This window comes from Wolffia australiana, chromosome 5, assembly GCF_029677425.1.
Source record: "Wolffia australiana isolate 7733 chromosome 5, ASM2967742v1".
NCBI classification, from domain to species: domain Eukaryota; kingdom Viridiplantae; phylum Streptophyta; class Magnoliopsida; order Alismatales; family Araceae; genus Wolffia; species Wolffia australiana.
Genome location: NC_135839.1, coordinates 7,860,052 through 7,867,943, shown reverse-complemented (window position 1 = coordinate 7,867,943; position 7,892 = coordinate 7,860,052). Strand labels below are relative to the sequence as shown.

The following is a 7,892-nucleotide window of genomic DNA, read 5'->3' as shown; positions in this document are numbered from 1 at the left end:
ATTCTTCTTTAAAAAAAATAAAAAAAATAAAAAAAATATATTTATATATATGATCCCAATCTAAAAAAAAAAAAAAAAAAAAATAAATAGATAAGATTGAAAAATTTTGAAGAAATTTTGAATTAAAAAAAGATAAAAAAAATAGATAGAAAAAAAAAAAAAAAAAAAAAAAAAAAAAATGGGTATATTATATAATATATATATATATATATATATATATATATAATATTAAATTTTTTTTTTTTTTTTTTTTTTTTTTTTTATTTTTTAAAAAAAAAAAAAAAAAAAAACTATATAATATATATATTATACATATATACATATACAATAACACATTTAATTTTTATTGTTTTTTTTTTTTTTATTATTTTAAAATATAAATTATTTAATAATTTTTTTTTTGAAAAAAGAAAAAAAAAAAAAAAATTATATATAACTAAAAAAAACATATATAATATATAATATATATATGGGTATATATTTTTTTTTGTGTTTTTTTTTTTTTTTTTTCTTTTTTTTTTTTTTTTTTTGATTTAAAAAATATATATTATATTTTATATTTTTCTTTTAATAGCTCTACTAAGTTATTTTTTTTTTTTTTTTTTTTTTTATTAAAAAAAAAAAAAAAAAAAAAAAAAATAAATATGTTTATATTATTTTAATTTTTATCCATTCCATTCTAGTTAGTTTTTTTTTTTTTAAAAAAAAAAAAAAAAAATATAAAGGGGACTCTAATAAAATAAAAAAACCTCTATTCTCTGATTTAGTCTTTCCTCTCTTCTCTGATTAGTCTTTTCCAGAGAAAGACTCTGAGTCCCCTAGTGACTTATTTTTTTTTTTTTAATAAAGGGAATCGATATTTTTTGTATTTTCATTCAGCAGAATGGATCTGGGACGGAAGGATTCGAACCTCCGAATAGCGGGACCAAAACCCGTTGCCTTACCACTTGGCGACGCCCCATTTAGATTTAAATTTGATACTAATCAAAATTATTAGTGTATTGTGGGACATTCGTCAATTCCCTATTTCATTGCAGAGAATATAAGAATAAAAAAAAAAAATAACTATAATATATAGTTCTAGGCAAATCCTCTAATTCCTTCCGGTATTCTAATACGTAAAACGTATGACTATAGAATAACATAGAATTTCATTGATCATTACATATAATTCAATTAAGATATTGTATGAAAGTATAATTCCTTGTATTCTCTTTTGAATTTGAAAATGTAAGGATTTTTGATTTGGATTTTTTGGGGGGAGTTCAAATCAAAGCAAAAGAAGGCTTTTTTAGTTATTACTTACCTTCCTTAGTCAAATTCCCTTATATCCATTAGTCAATAAAAATTTAATAATCTCTAAAAAAAAATCTTTGTTATGCTTAATATATTTTTGAATTTAATCTGTATCTGTCTTAATTCTGCTGTTTCGTCATCAAGTAGTGTTTTCTTGGGAAAATTGCCTGAGGCTTATGCGATTTTTAATCCACTCATAGACATTTTGCCCATTATACCTTTATTTTTCTTTCTCTTAGCATTTGTTTGGCAAGCTGCTGTAAGTTTTCGATGAAAGTTAATTTTTAAATGAAAAGTCTACTGAAAAAATGAAATTCAGCATTTATTTAATAAAAAAATAGTTGAATTGTAAGTCATAATATGAATCTTACGTTCGTTAGACATCCTCATTTAATAAATTCAAAAAAAAAAAATGTGAATTCTTGTAGCTAAAACGAGGGATAAGTTTCAATCTGTGATTTTTGAAGTTATCGCCTCTTTTCCGTGAGCAAGTACTTTACTTTTTTGTATCTTCTGTTTTCCACAAAAATATATAGTTATAGAGTTAATTTTATAGTTATACAGTGAATATAATATTAGAATAAGCTTTTCAGTAACGAAGAAATGATAATCTTGAAAAACAAATGGATTAATTTGAAATTCAAGTTTTTTTAGAAAAAAGACTTAATAAAAAAAAGATTTCTTCTTTATTCTTTTTTAATATTTTTTTTTCGTGACTGCCATGTCAAAAGAATACATGTGTTACATAACTCAAATGGATAATCTATTCCCTTTTACCCCAAAAATGATCCTATTTTGGAGATTGTGTAATGCTTACTCTCAAACTTTTCGTTTACACAGTAGTGATATTCTTTGTTTCTCTGTTCATCTTCGGATTTTTATCTAACGATCCAGGCCGTAATCCAGGTCGAGAGGAATAAAAAAATAAGATATTTTCATTTGAGAATTTATTCTTGCTTTTTCTAAATATTTTTGAAAAATGGCATAATTTAACTATGATAAAAAAAAATATCACAAAGAAAACGATGTATTTTTTTATTGAAGGTTATCAAGTGATCAGAGAAAACGGAGAGAGAGGGATTCGAACCCTCGGTACGAATAATTCGTACAACGGATTAGCAATCCGCCGCTTTAGTCCACTCAGCCATCTCTCCTAATTAGGAATTAGGATTTTTTATCTTTATGTGCTACTTAAAATACTATACGAATTCATTCATAAAAATCTTATTTATTTTATCTAAAATCTCGTTTTATTATAATTTAAAATTATCTATTTGTATATAATATCAATTTTGTATATAAAAGTGTATAAACTCTAGATCTAGATTTTATGAGTTTATTTATATTGTTTATATACGAGTATAATTATAGATTATAATTATACATTTGAATTGAATTACCTAGTAAAATTTACTATTTTGATAGAATACTAAATTATTAGCTAAATAATCTAAAAAAATGTAATAAATTAGTAAAATATTAAGAAAAAAAAAAGGCATATTAACATAGAATATATATAAATACTAAGAAGAGTTAGAATATATAAATTAACTAAGAATAAATTAAATCATCAAAAAGTAAATAGACGATACACGTAAATAGGATACCTATCAATCTGCTTTGACTTGAACACCAAACAGCTATCTCCACTAGAAAACTCCATTTTTTCCTAATTTTTATTGGAGTTCCCCGGCCTGGCTAGTCCTAGCTGGGCCGTTACTTTTTTTACCATTAATTAGTCCGAAATCAATTGATTTTTTTTATTTATTGGCATTTGAAATTGACTTATTTTTGAAGCAACAAAAAGAAACATCACTACAAAAATCTGGGCAATTTTTATTTCTATTACTTAGACTTCTTTAGTTTTTATAGTTTAATTCAAGAAATTTTCTAATCTATGTAGTATATGATTCTCTCACTAATAAATAGACTAGTATATTAGTTTTCTATTCAGATTACAACATTGCATGTTATGTGATGTAGTAAATATATAAGTCGAACTCAACTTTTAATTATATAGAGCCATATATATGTATATATAAGTAGTGTAGTTATAATTATAAACTTATTATAACTCATTGTAGTTATATATAATATAACTCACCGACTTCACTTCTTCAAGTAAGAAATTTTTTTTTTGAAAACTGCAGCTTTATCTAATTCTAACTGACCCTAAATAAATAAAATTTTTAAATACCTACCCTAAGGCTAAGTAGGAACTAAAAAAAAATAGAGTTCGGAGTATTGTCGACTATTAGTATTTCTAACTTAAATAGCTCTTTCAAATCGGAACTTTCAGTACTGACTATCCCTAAACTGAAAAGTCGAGACTGTTTTTACAGTGAAAGAATATTTTATAGAGTATATATTCAGCCATATATATTTTCTTTTGAGGTGATGTTTAATCAAGTGACTGGAAAAAGGCAATACCTCTATACCATTTTTGATCATTCTGATACAATCAGATTATATTTCAATCGTTTAGTCGACAAATAAGTCATTCATAGACAATAATGAAATTGTAGCGGGTATAGTTTAGTGGTAAAAGTGTGATTCGTCCTATTAACAACTTAAATAGTTAAAGGGTCTTTTGGTGAATATTCCAATAGGAAACTTTATTTCTTAAAAAAGGTTAATCCTTTCTCTCTTAATGCTATATTTGAGAATAAATCTAAATTATCGTGATTTGTATCTAAATCGTCAGTATTTATAAACACTTTGGATCATATCGAATCACGAAGCATAATTTTTTTCGAGTTTTTTCAACTCTTCCAAGAAAATGAGTATCAGCAAAGGGATCCATGGATGAATATAAAAAGTTTATTTCTAATCGTAACTAAATCTTCAATTTTTATATTAAAGGATTGGAGCCAAATAGCTAGAAAATAGTGGCTTTGGTTTACTAGAGCCATCAGCATATTTTTCAGCTCGGTAGAAACCAAATTCTTTTTTTCTCAGGATTCCGCGAGTCGAAATAAAGAACGAAGTAACTAGACAGATTTGGTAAAATTTTCCTCTTCTAGAAGGATCATCTATAAAGCAAGTAAAGGAAGCTGACATAGATGTTATGGATATCATTTTTCAGATTTATGATGACTCCCTCTTCATACAATCAATATAGCAAACATAAAATTTTTATGTTTTTCCTTCTTGTATGCGTTAGATCTGAGACAAATTTCCATAAAGGAGCCGAATGAAACGAAAATTTCATGTTCGGTTTTGAATTAGAGACGTTAAAAACAATCAGCTAACGTCGACTATAACCCCTAGCCTTCCAAGCTAACGATGCGGGTTCGATTCCCGCTACCCGCTTTATTTATAATTTTTGTAGATCCAGCATTGATTCATATATACATACTAGACCCTTTTTTTACCAAAACCCTGCGCATGCAATCCAACTCTTTATCTTTCTTTATTTAATATGATTTAATATATTTACATATTAAATCAAAAGAAAACAGGAATTAAAAGCAGCGTCCATTGTCTAATGGATAGGACAGAGGTCTTCTAAACCTTTGGTATAGGTTCAAGTCCTATTGGACGCAATTTATTTCCATCTATTTTTTTTTAGATTATTATACCAAAAACTTTTTTTTGTTTCGTTGAATAAAAATTCGACTGAGAGAAATTTCCACAAATTACTCTTGTAGTAAGAATAACACTATAAGAGTCTTAAAAAAGACTCATAATCTTAGTTTTGCTCCTGTTGTAGAAACAATTCCATGCATTCCTGAATAGCCTCTTTCAAAAGGGCTTCTGCTTCCGAAGTGAATGTCTTGGTGGAAGATATAATTTCTTGGAACTGAGGTTTATTCTTTTTTAAGTAGGTACGCAACTGAACCAGAAATTTCCTTACCTGTCCAAGTTCTAACGAATCAAGATAGCCATTTGCTCCAGTAAAAATAGTAGCTATCTGTTCGTCCACTCCAAGCGGTGCAGATTGGGATTGTTTTAGCAATTCGCGTAATCGTTGGCCTCTTGCCAATTGATTTTGAGTCGCTTTATCAAGATCAGAAGCGAATTGAGCAAAGGCTTCTAATTCTGCAAATTGAGCTAGTTCCAGTTTTAATTTACCAGCGACTTGTTTCATGGCTTTAATTTGAGCCGCGGATCCTACTCGGGACACGGAAATACCTACATTAATAGCAGGTCGGATTCCAGAATTGAACAGATTCGCGGATAAGAAAATTTGGCCATCTGTAATGGAAATGACATTAGTAGGAATATAAGCTGAAACGTCTCCCGATTGAGTCTCAACTATTGGTAAAGCAGTCATACTTCCTTCACCCAACTCATTACTTAATTTAGCGGCTCTTTCCAAAAGGCGGGAATGCAAATAAAAAACATCTCCTGGATAAGCTTCACGACCCGGAGGTCTTCTTAATAGAAGAGACATTTGGCGATACGCTTGTGCCTGTTTTGAGAGATCATCATAAATTATTAAAGTATGTTGTTTTCGGTACATAAAATATTCAGCCAAAGCTGCTCCTGTATATGGAGCAAGATATTGTAATGTAGCAGGCGAATCTGCCGTTTCCGCTACCACAATAGTGTATTCCATAGCTCCGCGTTCCTGTAAAGCAGTTACTACTTGAGCTACAGAAGATGCTTTTTGACCAATAGCTACGTAAACACATATTACATTTTGACCTTTTTGATTTAAAATGGTATCTGTAGCTACTGCTGTTTTACCTGTCTGTCTATCCCCAATAATTAATTCTCGCTGACCGCGTCCTATAGGTATCATAGCATCAATAGCAATAATCCCTGTCTGAAGAGGTTCATATACGGAACGTCTAGCAATAATACCTGGAGCAGGAGCTTCAATTAAACGAGATTCAGAAGCTGCAATTTCCCCCCTTCCATCAATAGGTTTCGCTAGAGCATTTAGAACACGACCCAAATAACCATCACTTACGGGTATTTGAGCAATTCTTCCTGTTGCTTTTACAGAACTGCCCTCTTGTATCAGCAAACCATCCCCCATTAATACAACGCCAACATTAGTTGATTCCAAATTCAAAGCAATACCTACAGTACCCTCTTCAAATTCTACTAACTCACCCGCCATTACTTTATCAAGACCATGAACACGAGCAATGCCGTCACCCACTTGAAGTACGGTACCGGTATTCACAACCTTTACTTCTCTAGTATATTGTTCGATACGTTCACGGATAATACTACTAATTTCGTCAGCTCGAATGGTTACCATTAGCGTCTTTTAACTCTTTTTGGGAAGCAAAGGAAAAAAAATAATGCCTAAATTCTAAACTTTCTAAACTAAAGTGAAAGGACTATTCTTCCATACCCCCTAGAATGCCAATATTAGCACTGATGGTACGAAAATGTAACTCACTATTCAAACAACTATTCAGAGTCCCTAGAGCTCCTTGTAAAGCTTGTTGGAAAACTCGTTGACGGACTTGATTAATCGCTCTTTGTTGTTCAAAAAGAAGAGTTTCATTTTTATAATTTTCTAATCGTTCCAAATTCTCAGAAGTCGCCTTAATCAAATTTTGTTTTTCTCGTTCTATCTCGGAGTATCCATTGACTCGATAGTCATTGGCTTCCGTTTCCACTTTACGTAAGCGTGCCCGGGCTTTTTCAAGCTGTTCAATAGCTGCTTGACGTAACTCTTCTGAATTTCGAATAGTCCTCAAGATCCTCTGTTTTCGATTATCTAATAAATCATTTAATGAAAGTAGATTCTGTTAACATTAATTTCATAACTTACATTATCTCTTCCCGAACCAAACATGAACCTTTCAATTCATTTGGCTCTCACGCTTCATTTTTGAATTTATGGGACTTCCATATATTTAAATGTAATGAGCCTACCCTCTTTTTTATTTCTGTTCGGATTGAAAGATATCAAAAATTATCTTATCCAAGACCAGACTCTTTTTGGAGGACTCTTCTGACTAGACAAGAAATCTTTAATAGTCAGCAAAGTTGTTTTTTTATTCTATTGATTTTTTTTATTCTATTGAGATTATTTTGAATAATTATTAAATTAATTATAATGAGGTTTAGTTTTTTACTTTTATTGATTCAATCAATATCGCTGTCACTATTCAATCCAAAAATAAGTAGTCTATACATAGGTTGTCGATTCAGCATAGCATTAATTAGATAAAAAGGAGGTGACTTTTTATCTAAATGGTTCAATAAATTTTTTTTTATCGATATGAGTGTTCTATATCGGATAAATTATCAACTATGTATTTTTTTGAAACCATCTTAGTAATAACATAGTGGTAGAAAGAATACCATGTTTAGTATGCTTGGACTTCAAGCAGTTTAGCTTTAACCATGTTAATCGTCTCACATTATTGGTTGATAGAGAATCAAAGTCAATTTACCAATGAATCACGAAATGCTATGGTTCTTACATATGATTTCTGAATTTATTCAGAAGTAATTCGTCGAGATCATGCACATTTTTTATCCTATTTTATTAAAAAAATAAATAAAGTGCAGTTGGTTAGATCCAACTTTTTTTTTGAAATACACAACTCGCACACACTCCCTTTCCAAAATAAAAGAGTACACCAATTACTACGCTTAGATTTATTGGATTTGTTGCAAAAATA

The 7,892-nt window shown here is 29.2% G+C and overlaps 2 non-coding genes across 2 annotated transcripts; one reads left to right on the top strand and one right to left on the bottom strand.

Annotated features, from left to right (window-relative positions):
* Window positions 1–2,362: 2,362 nt before the first annotated feature.
* TRNAS-GCU (transfer RNA serine (anticodon GCU)) lies at window positions 2,363–2,450 on the bottom strand. The gene has a single exon. It is a non-coding gene; the product is annotated as a tRNA-Ser (tRNA).
* A 2,319-nt stretch (window positions 2,451–4,769) lies between these two features.
* TRNAR-UCU (transfer RNA arginine (anticodon UCU)) lies at window positions 4,770–4,841 on the top strand. Its single transcript has one exon. It is a non-coding gene; the product is annotated as a tRNA-Arg (tRNA).
* Window positions 4,842–7,892: the final 3,051 nt, after the last annotated feature.